Consider the following 12,351-nt stretch of genomic DNA (forward strand, 5'->3'; position numbering starts at 1 on the left):
TTTTACCCCACATTTTCCATTGTCCAATCACATTCTCCTGACAACATCTCAGCAGAAAAGTGCTGCTGTTTTTTCTGTGCATAGGATCAGATTATTGATTTTGCCAAATTTAGATTTCTCGATAATTGTACACTATTATAAGGAAACATGTTTGTATTACGCACAGGTCATTTCCACTGGTCATTTTCACTGAAATCAAAACAAATGAACCTGGGGAGTCAAGATTTTGAAAACTTTCTGTACCTTTTGGCACATACTTCCAAATCACAAGTTAACAAGTAACAGTGTGTTCCACGTTGGTGCCTATTGCAGAGCTGTGTAATATTTTATAAAATACTAGAACATTCCTCAGCGACACCAAAAAAAAAAATGACTATTATAAAAAAGCTGCGCAAGGACCTTCTGCAGCACGTGAGTGAGTATTTTGTAAAACATATAAACATAATTTGTTTAGGATCGGGTGCACACCACTGCCAAAGCCTGCAAGAAAAAAAAAACAAATAGCTCTGCGCTGTTATTCTTAACTTTTATTTATATATATATATATATATATATATATATATATATATATATATATATATATATATATATATATATATATATATATATATATATTTAGCCATTTCTGAAAGGGACAACATTTGCCTCACGTTGACAGTAACTCTTTAGGTCAGTACAAATTATAAACTGCATTTCATCTTTTACTGCAATAGTTCAAATATTACGTGTTGACGATAAAAATCTTTATGTACGTGATCATTTGTTTTTGGAGAATGTCACAGACCCTAGTGTTGGCAGATCCCAGTGGTAGAAGAAGTATGAAATAGTGTCATGGTGGCTTTTTCAGTGTCATGGGGATGACACATGAGATGTAGTGTGAGCCAAGGAGCACAGTCATGTTGCATTGATGTGGTTTTTAATGTACTGTTGTTTCATCTGCCCCAGCATAGCCGTGTGAATTAGGACCACAGTATAAACCTCCCTAACTCCTTAGTGTTTATCTTTTAGTTAGCAATGAAGATGTGTGCGCCAGGTTTGCCCATACTGAATTCCTTCGCATTAACAGTGTGGACAAGTGTTGGGCTTATGTCTGTCTTGTCTGATGCTTTAATCAAATGGCAGCCCTGGTTAAGTTTCTAACAGGAACGGCAGCTTGAAGGAATTTGTTTGCAATATCTTTCCACAGTCTTTGGTGTACTTTTCATTCATGCTGAATGCCAGTGTACTTCTTTTAATCCTGTGTGTAAATTGTATATTTTGGATCCATTCAGTGGTTTTTAACGTTCATCCTTTAGTATACCCTGTGGTCCAGGTTTTTGTTTCAACCAGTATTTTAAATGGCACTGGAGTCTGATGATGTAGAATCTCCCTTATAAAAGTTTCCCACAGTAAAAGCAAAGCGTAGGTGAAAGAATGATAAGGAATCAGGAAGCATTGTGAAGAATATGGCATGTTAATAAACATGTCTAACCAGGGTAAACTATGGAAAATTCATAGTATAGCCATGGGAGAAGAAGAGTAAAATTGCAATAACATATCATGGTAAACTTTTAAATGGATAGAGCAATCATTCCAGCTGCAAACTGTTCAAAGTCACAGCGCCTGTTTGAAAGTGCTTTCTTATAAGCACTACAAGATGAATTAATGTACTTGATGCATGCACTTGAGGAACACTGAAAACCCCTGATCTATACTACAAACTCAGAATTTTTATTATAGTCTGCGTTGGATATTTCCAAAACGTCAACTGTTAACTAAAGCCAGAAACAAAGATTCTGACACATTTTCTATTGTGGGAAAATAGTTTTTAATCCAGCAGACCAACCTTACAGATGTGGTACACAGTTAAACATCTACTGATCAACCTGCTTACTGGAATCTGACAGTCCTCAGTGCAATGTATACTGATCAACCTGCTTACTGGAATCTGGGAGTCCTCAGTGCAATGATACCGATCAACCTGCTTACTGGAACCTGAGAGTCCTCAGTGCAATGATACTGATCAACCTGCTTACTGGAATCTGAGAGTCCTCAGTGCAATGATACTGATCAACCTGCTTACTGGAATCTGAGAGCCCTCAGTGCAATGATACTGATCAACCTGCTTACTGGAACCTGAGAGTCCTCAGTGCAATGATACTGATCAACCTGCTTACTGGAACCTGAGAGTCCTCAGTGCAATGATACTGATCAACCTGCTTACTGGAACCTGAGAGTCCTCAGTGCAATGATACTGATCAACCTGCTTACTGGAACCTGAGAGTCCTCAGTGCAATGATACTGTACTAAAGCTCGCAAAAACAAAGACCAAGGAACAGAAATCTGGCAGGTCTTTCAATAAAGCATTGTCCCATTGAACAATCAGTAGAGAGAAAACTGCCCTGAAGAATGGAAAAGGCAATCAGGCATAGCTTTCTGACTATAATGCCAAGGATAATAAGTTTGCATTTGTTGATCAAATTCCATACACACAGCACGTGTGCACAAATATTACCAGGAATAATATGGGCCCCCTACCCAATGTGTAGACTGATGCCAACATTCTGCAGGCCCCCTGTCGCCATTATTCTCTATCGTCCTCCCTTTCCTGTCTATAAATCATCTAAGCCTTTTTCTTTTTTCTTTTCAGAACTAGTTCACTACACATACTGCACACTGATATTAACTAGCTGTATATATCTTTATAAGGCTGTACAGAGTGGATATTGCATTTAAAATCAGTTTTAATCACGCCCTATCTGCAGCTTCCCTACAGTTGTTTGTTGAATTTGTTGAAATTGCTGCAAAAATGAACTCTATATGAACAGTTTAAAAAAAAAAAATCTCTTTCCTGTTCCATGAATTGAATTACAAAAGTATTCTGCTATTGTTCAAACAATAACAAGGCATGAAACCCCAGTCTCAAACAGAAGAAACTCGAAGTATATACTGTGTGGGAGCTACTGTAATAAAGGGCAGTACATTCAGTCTAAAAACAAACATGCTATCTCCCTTCCTTAATTATAAGACCCAGTACCTTTTGTTTACAAATGAACCTCTGTCTGGAACCATCCTTATGGACCTGGTTCAATTTTTCATAGCTGAAGGGCAACAGATTGATGGTCCTTTAGCCGCTGAGCTCTTTAGAAATACTACTGTAAAACTGTTTATATCTTTCATCTACAGAGTGTTCCATAAGGAAGGAATCATAGGCAATGTATTATGCTGATTTGGTCAATCGGACAGAAATAGACAACCAATATTAACAATTATGATTAGGATCCCTGCCTCATGGGACAGATAGTACAATGGATTTAATGGAAAGAACAAGAGCTGGGGTAAAATGGACCTCTCCACGGCTTCCTTTTCAGGATAGCGTTCACATGCTCATCTGGGAGGCATGTGTTCAGTCTAAAACAGACAAAGAGGGTCTAAACTTAAAAAAATGAGTACATCTGAACAAGGGGGTGACAATATGTTCCCAAATAAAATGCTTTACTTAGTCTAATGCCATAAAAAAGTGATGATTCCATAAATCTTGTTTAAAATCCAAGGACTAAAAACCTGTAGCAAAGTACAGACTGGATAAGGTGGTCTTTATTGTCCTGTGGTACAGTTTTCATGTTCATTTGAGATTCCGGATTGACTTGCAAATCCATATTACATGTGCAAAGGTTTGGGTGTTATGGATTTTATTTCTGTAACTTATCTGGGCTTTGTTTTTAGTTAATGAATTCCTACTGTGACGTTTGAAGAATGTACATGTTAAGCATTGTTAGCGAGGTGTCATGCGTGGTACTGTGTTAACTCCAGATAATGCCCTGGTCCACTCTGTAATGCAGGACAGACCAGGAGCTGTGGTTTAGCCATGGGCTGAAATGAAAAAGCAGCCTGGAAAGTATTTCCTGAAATGAAACTCTATCACATTGCCCTTTAAATAATCGAATAAAGAGCTTAGGGATCATCTAAAATAATGCAATATTGCACGGTAAATTAAAAGTCTTTGCAACACTCAATAGCACTGGTATGTAATGACGATAGTGGAAAAGAACAGCGCTGCTGTTTGTCTGGTGTCACATGCAGGGGTAAAGTAGATGGGCATGTTCGTAGTTAAATTGGTGTGCATTTATTCATAAAGCTTTAGCACTATTGTAACTGCACAGGACTGCAATGACTTTACTGAAAATTCAGCTTCGTACTGTGGAAGAGATCAGCCTGTTCATTTAGAACCAATTCAATTCAATTCAAAGGTGCTTTATTGACATGACTAACAACAGCAGTATTGCTAAAGCAATTACATTACATAGCAAGTGTAACAACATAACATTAAAAAAAAATAAGTTTAATAAATAGACATATTAAATACAACCATGGCTCCTAAATTCGGTAGGGTTGAGTATGTTTGTCCTGGTTCGTGCACATGTGTTCTAATTGGCATGTTTTTGCTTCATATAATACTGCCTCGGAACAGACATGTTTAAAAGTGCACTGAACTTTTGACACGATCCCTTAAAAGAAAACCAATGATCACACTTGCCATCAGCTTTTTTTCAATCAAGGTAGTCTTTCTACTCCAATGCGCCAAGATAAATATGTGGTTTGTTTTTAGAACATTAAGGCCAGTCTCCCAAACATTCCTGGTTTCCTTGCATTTAGCCTTTAAAACGAGGGGGGGAGGGGAGTAAATACAAATATACGTTTGCCCAAGCCTTGCCCAGAATGTATTAAGGAAGCTAAAAGTAATTCCTTTTTTTTTTTTTTTAAATCCACTTTTTATTCATAAATTCATGTGCCGAAAGTGAGCACTATATTATATTTTCAAAGCAATGTTTCTGTTACTGGGAACTTATTAAAAAGTAAGTAATTATTGCATTATTGTCTGGAGGCTTCAGTGTATACATTATATGACAATATACTATATGGTTAACCCAAACTTAGCACATAATTCACAATTCTGGCTCATTATTTGAAAGTCTGCGCATTTATTCATTTTGTTCATCAAGTGTTTATCTTAGCATTGATTTTCTGGCATGCATATTTCATGAATTGCTGTAGGTTGTGATTTTGAACAATTATTCACAAAGCAAAAATGTGTAAAACAAATGCATAACAAAACTGTAGGGAATAGAAAATGGGAGTGATATGACCACCAGTCATTGCTGAGACACCATTGCTATTCAAAAAATAAATGCAGGAAATCCAACTAGACTCTGGAATATAAACTATACAGTATTACGCTTCAAAGAACTGACTAGAAGTTACATCTTTGTGATCCGCCATAATATTTTTTCGGCTGTCGGAAAAGATGTCACTTTTCATAATTTTCAGAGAAACAGTAAGTCATCTTTGCTTTATTCTTTTTTAATCAGATATCTACAGTAAATTGCTGTCCAACCTTTCAGGCATAGCCCGCAGGAACAAGACTGGTATATCAAATTCAGCATTTAAAAAGTGTTCTTGCTGATTGGAAAGTCCAGATACAAACACGGTTTCTCTGGCTTTTAAAATGTCTTCATCTATCAACCAGCCGGTTTCATGTTTCCAATGCGGGTATAAGCACATCCCGCAGATTGTTGGAACTGAAATGTGCTGTTCTCTTTGAACAGGGATAATGTATCTGGGTTGGGATAGTGCTGGGGAATGAAATCCAACCTTGTGAAGTTTAAATCTCAATATAATCCGACGAGAATGTGCAAAGTAAGCAGGGTCTAAGCCCAGTAGATTCTGAGATTTCACAGATCTGGATGTGACAAATTGGCAAAACACTGATAAACAAAATCTTCGTTGGTGCTTAAATCTTGTGGATCCTGGCTTGCTACACACACATTGCATCTCCAGAGAAAATGAACAGCTTTAGGAAAAGCTGTGACAATGTGTTGAGTGAGCTTTTCATCAATTCTGCAATCTGCTGTTTACAGTTAAAACTATCTTGAAGGGATATCTCAGGATCCCAGTTTCCTTGTGTTTGGTCTGGCTGCACAGGCCATGGAAAATACGTTTTAAAGACCATTTCGCTTAGCCTAGTGGCCAATTTTATTTGAAAATGATGAGCAGCAATAAAGACTACTGGATCCTTTCCAAAAACACGCAAGCAGTAAAATCCATGTGTGTTTGTACAGTATTGTAACTATCTGACAGACCAGGGGGTTGTGGTTCAGACAACTGACGCAGCAGCAGAATTCATGCACAAGCCAGCAGCTTACACTCCTCAAGTGAGTCTTTAACTACTGCTCATCACTCAGCACCTTCTTAAAGCCTACTGTAGATCTACACCTCACCTCAGCTGTAGCGGTCAGTAAGTTCAAATTGATTTGCCAGCATGAATTCAAATTTATATAAAAAGGCCTGTTGACACAGTATTTTAGTTTTTGAAAAGCTGCCGTATTTCTGAATGTTAATGTCTCATCAAGGGGAGAGTTGACATTGCTGGGGAATGGATGTGTCAGATTCCTTCATTCTCACAACTGCTTTAAGCACTCTCGATGTAAAAGCAAAGAGTAGGAATGTCTTCCTCCCACTCGCTCTGTGCTCTCCAGTCGCTGAACAGGCGCATATTTCATTTTATTAATTGCCAAGTTCGCATGAATGCGGTGCCTGACTCAGAAATGTACCAAAAGAATGAACAGACTCCTGAATTTTGGCCCTTCAGACACATTCTCTGGAGACCTGGAAGGTATCTGACCAATTCAGTTGGTTTGTGAAAAGCTTCAGGTAAAAGTAAGAACAAAAATAGAATAAATTCTCCCTGGTTGTCAGACAATTTATACAGAACCATGTTGGTTTAGAATTTAGGGAATTTTGTTAGGATTTATTTGTATTTAAAAAGAGCCTTGATTTAATAAATGCCCAATGACATCTAATGTGGTGTATAAAAGTATTTTTTATATACATTTTTGACGTGAGTTTGCATAACTAAACAAATTACATGGTTAAAATAGCTATCGTTAAATGGTTATTATTTAAATAGTCATGTAGCAGTTTCCTTTGCATGTACTGTACCATGCTACACAGCAGTAAACTTTTATAAGGGTTCTATGGATTATTTTGACATTCATTTAATAATTATAATTAAGCAATACTTTGGCTCAGGTCACTTTTTTCACAAATCTGGGTCTGGACTCGGTTTCTGGCCCTGCCATAATATAAGGTTCAGTTTTTTTTTAAACTATGTATCGTGGGTGTTAACAGAGAAGGAGGCATCGTTTAAATTTACAGTCCGTACTTTTACTGAACCAGCTTTGAATTCCAGTAAACCATGACCTCGCCAGCTGCTAACTTACACAAACAGCTCTGCTTTTAAGGACACTGTGAACTTTTTTTTAATATAAAGAAGTTTTAAACCTCCAAACGTATTCCCTGTGTTTGTTTCTCTCTCTCTCTCTCTCTCTCTCTCTCTCTCTCTCTCTCTCTCTCTCTCTCTCTCTCTGTCACACACACACAGATGTGAAAAAGGCTTGCTTGCTGCACAGTTTGGCCACACAACTGGCTTTCATCTCAATGGTCACATACAATGTTCAGGTTCTGCGTTGCCAAAGAGAAACAGATGTTTCCATCTTATGGTCCCCTTCAGGACCTACCAGATTCCTTCCAGGTGCTTCTTAAAGGCACTGGATCAGCAGTAAGAAAGCAGCTTTATTATTATTCTTCTTTCTGCTGAAGGAACCCTTTGTACTTATTTTTTGTTGTTTGTTTCTTTTTAACTTTCGCCAGATCTTTTTTCAGTGGAGCGGTACACAGCCAATCTTTAAAATCAGACAGGAAATCTGCTTCCGCCTTTATCAAATGGTTTTGATGTGAGCGTGTGGGATGGAGGGGATGGGGGGGTGGGGGTAGTGTGTATACTGTACGTGTGTGTGTGTGTGTGTGTTCATTTGACCCTGTGCCTGTACTGTAATTATTTTTGCAAGAGATAAAAAGAGAAGTGTTCCAACAATGCTTCAGTACTTTTCTATTGTTACATAACTTGTCACTCAAAGGACATGCTTCTACTGTATCTAAGACAGTATTTAATCAACATTTGGCTGCACATAGCATGCTTTTCTTTCAGTCAAGAACTATAACTTCTACATTGGCTGATCGTGTTAGTCTACACATTGGGCAAAGTCAACATGAAAACAGCACTATGCTGGTGGTTATTTGTTTAGCTTTCTACATTTTATTTCCCAATAATAATAGTAAGTTGCTTGCTATAGATATGCAATCGATTCCGATCTCTGCTAATACATTTAAAAGCTCTCGCACCTCGAACGTGTCTGGCTGTTCTGTACAGTGCTTAAGACACTTCCATATTCACCCATAGCCGTCAATACAGAAATGTTCCAGTACAATTTCATAAGCTGCATTTCAGACAGAAACACTGCTATGACAATGCCACACCTCTATGAGCATGTCATTGACTAGATTAGCCTCTAGGTGACGCTGTCTTGATTTACTCCTGCTGCCACACAAGCAGGGTCTGAGCAGATCGCTCTGCACGGCACATTCTGTGGAACTCCACTTTGCGAAGTCAGCAGTCTGTAGAGAGTAACCACTCTCCCATTGCCTGAGCAGATCCCCTGTCTGTGCTCTGACTCGTTTTATGTAATACTTTGGTGGTTAACCCAAGACAATTACAACCAAGGCACATTTTATGCGTGTGATTTAGATCAGGGTAATTACCTCGAAGGGGTTATTTTCCCATATGTTAGTATAACAGTTTTACTGCAGTGGTTAATGCTGTTGGTGTATTTCTCTAGGGCTTCACTAAGTGCTCTCAGACCTGCAATTCTCATTGAGGTTACAAGAAAAGCAGCCTTTTTTTTTTTTTTTTACCTGTTACAAAATTGAACAATTTCCCTGAATAAAGTAATGGCAAAATTGACACAGAATAATACTATAATCTGTTTGCACCCTTTATGAAAAATCAATAAGGCTTTAAATGTGTTAAGAATATTCTTCAACCTCCATCAACACATCAAATTCCCCCTAACACTGTATTGAGACATTAGTTCAGAAAGAATGAATACACAAGCTGATATGGTTGCTGAGTTCAAATGATTGATTAATGGTGCTAATCCTCATTGCAGTATACCGTATACCACAATCACAGTGAAGCACATTAAATATAAGAAGCCTGGTAAATGCATGGTAAAAGAATGGGAAAAGCATACTTAACTGCAAAATTACTGAGTTCATTCACTGGTTAAAAAAAAAAAAAAAAAATACAAGTTCAGAGAGAAGCCTCGCTGGCCAACTGCATTCCAAACTCCACTTTTAAATTCCCATAAATTGGTACCGGTTATCTGAGGAAATGAGAAGCTGTGAGCCCCTACAGCTATTATTTTAATGAGCCCTTTTATATTGTCCATACACAGCATCAGAGCTGGCGTAGAGTTGTATCAAGCCTCAAGAACTCGGGCCAAGTGCTTGTGGATCATATGTGCCCTTTTCACCTTTTAATAGAATTATGACACTTAGGGTTCGGATCTAAAACTGGAGCTTAGAATATAAATGTCAGCAAAAGCTCTGTATTATGGCTAGTCATTGAACACGTGCAGGGATCAGGGCTTTATTGAAAACAGGTAAGGAAAACACTTTCTCCTGCCCGTCGAAAGAGGTCCCGCTGCACCTTTTATTTCAATGGCATTATTATGTTTTCAGAAGTAGAAAGGAGGTCAAATTGGAAAGTGAAACTGGAAGACCTTGTACAGGTTGCTAGTTATTTTTCGGAGACCCCTGAGAGGCTGTTACCATAATGCATCCGGGCTGCCCAATGCTGAAGGCATTATCTGAGCACAGATATTGTTGGGTTTTAGATGGGAAGTCATTAAGCTGTCAATGTAGATCTGTGGATATTATTATTTTAAAGGTGTTCTTGTAAGGCTTTAAAATCAATTGTTTTTACTTACATTCATTAGATTACAGTTATGGTGTCTCGCTGATAGGTCTCAAATGCAGTCTGACTCTATAGCATAAATACTATGGCCACATAAAATTCCAAAAGCATTTGCAGTGCAATTCTCACAAAAAAAATTGTCAATCCTGCTTGAGAAAGAATGCTGAAGACTGAAGAAGGATGAAACCCACGAAAAGAGTGAGATTCTCCAAGATATTTACTCGAATGGACATAAGCACAATCTTACCAGAAAGGAAAACCCTGCTTGTAATTGGTGCTTTTTCATCGGAAAAATTATGCAGTTAAAGATTATTTGGAGCTTTGAGCATTTAGCCAAAAGTATATAAATAGCAGATGTTTAAAAACAGAATGGATCTTGAATGCAGCCCTTTCTGTCGTATTGTTACCAAACGGGCTGCCACTATTTAGGTGTTGCCAGTGTAGAAAACTCAGAAGCTGGGTCGCAAAAAATAAATAAAACTGTTAAAACCGGCATGGCTGTAATAGTTCTTCACAATAACAAATTCCAAAGCTAGCTCGGCTTTTCTGACATGCTGGCTAAATTATCCAGCATGTCATTCTGCAAGGAAGCGCTAGAAACAGCATTGGTATGCCTTATCCTTTCTGTGAGCATCCAGAAAGCTTCCTTTCCAAAGACTCGATGCTCCTTGTTGGAAAGAGATGACAGGCCAACAGTTCTGCTTTTCAACATATAGTCTCCTGTCTAGTTTAGGGAGTGGGAAACAATACATTCTTGCTCCTTCTCCCTGGCTTCAATTGTCCGTAAAGACATTTATTTAAAGCCTGGATAAAAATGCCTGAAATTGTTTCAGCAAAAATGAAGCCCAATTCTAACGCTTTCCATACATACCTGAGCTTTCCAAAAGAAATATTATTCAGGCAATATGTTGTTTGTTTTCTGTTGTTTTTAAACACACGTTTTGTGTTTACCCTTCAGGTAGTGCTAGCCGCTAAGTAAAAAATGCTTTGAGAGCCACATGGTGTACTGTTGTGAGCTTAGTCTCCTGACTGTGAGCATTGCTGTCATGTCAGATGTTCCTTTAGTTTTTAAGCATTCACAAGCATTGAGCTCTGATGCATTTTTCATGGACTCAAGAGCAGATTGTGCACAAGATGAGAAATCTAAGGCATTACATTTAAGCATTGTAACTGTCCAGGACACTTGGGTATCCATGGAAACCTTGAAATTAGTAGTGCTGCTTGGCCTGTTTGAAAAGAATATTATGCAGTACTGCACTCCTGCCAGGAATTCTATAGCACCCATATGTTTTGTGGCTGCCAGAACCGTACGGGTTTTTGGCAGCCTTCTATCGCACCGCAGTATTTTTTTCATGAAGGGGAATAAAAGTCTAAGACAGTGCCAATATCTTAAGTCTTTTTGCAATAAAATAGTTTTACAAGCCATTTGTCAACCCTATAAAGTCACTTTTTCACTATGTTATGATATGACAGTTTTGTGCTTTTTCTATCTTGGATGTACTGCTAAAACTGAGGTACGGTGTATAGATTTGCGTTGAGTCATTTTGAATGTAATTGAAATTTAGGCAGCATTAGGGGGGTCTGCATTGTTAATGGTCGGTCTCTCTCCAACACTGTCAAGCTCCCTCTTTCATGGAAGACAAGCTGAAAATGAGAAAGATTCCTTTGCATATTGAGGGTACAGAAAAAAATGGCATATTTTTGAAGCGCCTTTCTTAACACACAAAAGCTGGTACAGTTCTTCCAGCAGACTTTGTTTTATAACAGTACATTATAATTCCATTGCTATGTAAATTCTCCTTCCGTTTGAACATGCTTTCTGCGTACACAACACAACCACCTCTCCTTTGACTGCGTGCTTTCACGTACAATTAGTACACTTAATTGTACATGTATTCCAGTCTTTGTTGTTATAAAGCATCATAAAGTATTTTGCTGATACGGTGGCACACTGATATGGTGTGTGGGTACTACAGCAGATTACCATTGGGTATTGGTTAATACCATTCTGATACCATTGGCATATTAAAATATGGGAAGGTTACCACTATGGTACCATTATGCCAATGGCTTATATCATTTCCCCTTAGTACAGAACATGTAAAGCTAGCATCCCAAAAGACATTTCCACACTGCTCCAGTGACACCTGTATTAATACATCTAAATGAAGCCACAGCTTGTTCCTGTTTGCATGTACAGGCAGAGTATATGTCTATACCTCAGCTGGATCATTACACAGCAATTTCAAACTATTAGTGGTGAGTGCAATAGAGAAGGGCTTCCTCGCTGACTCCTGATTGCTTCTTGGCTGATTACTGTAACTTCATGATTGAAAGGCTTCTTTGATTAGTTGAATGTCTGCCAGGTGGTTGCTAGATTGCAGTTTGATTAGTGATTGGATTAGTCTTTCCACTTGTTGTTATAAAATGTGTTGGTCGTTATGGGTCATGTAGACGTTTATATATATATATATATATATATATATATATATATATAT

This window comes from Polyodon spathula, chromosome 22 (genome assembly GCF_017654505.1).
Source record: "Polyodon spathula isolate WHYD16114869_AA chromosome 22, ASM1765450v1, whole genome shotgun sequence".
Classification (NCBI taxonomy): Eukaryota; Metazoa; Chordata; class Actinopteri; order Acipenseriformes; family Polyodontidae; genus Polyodon; species Polyodon spathula.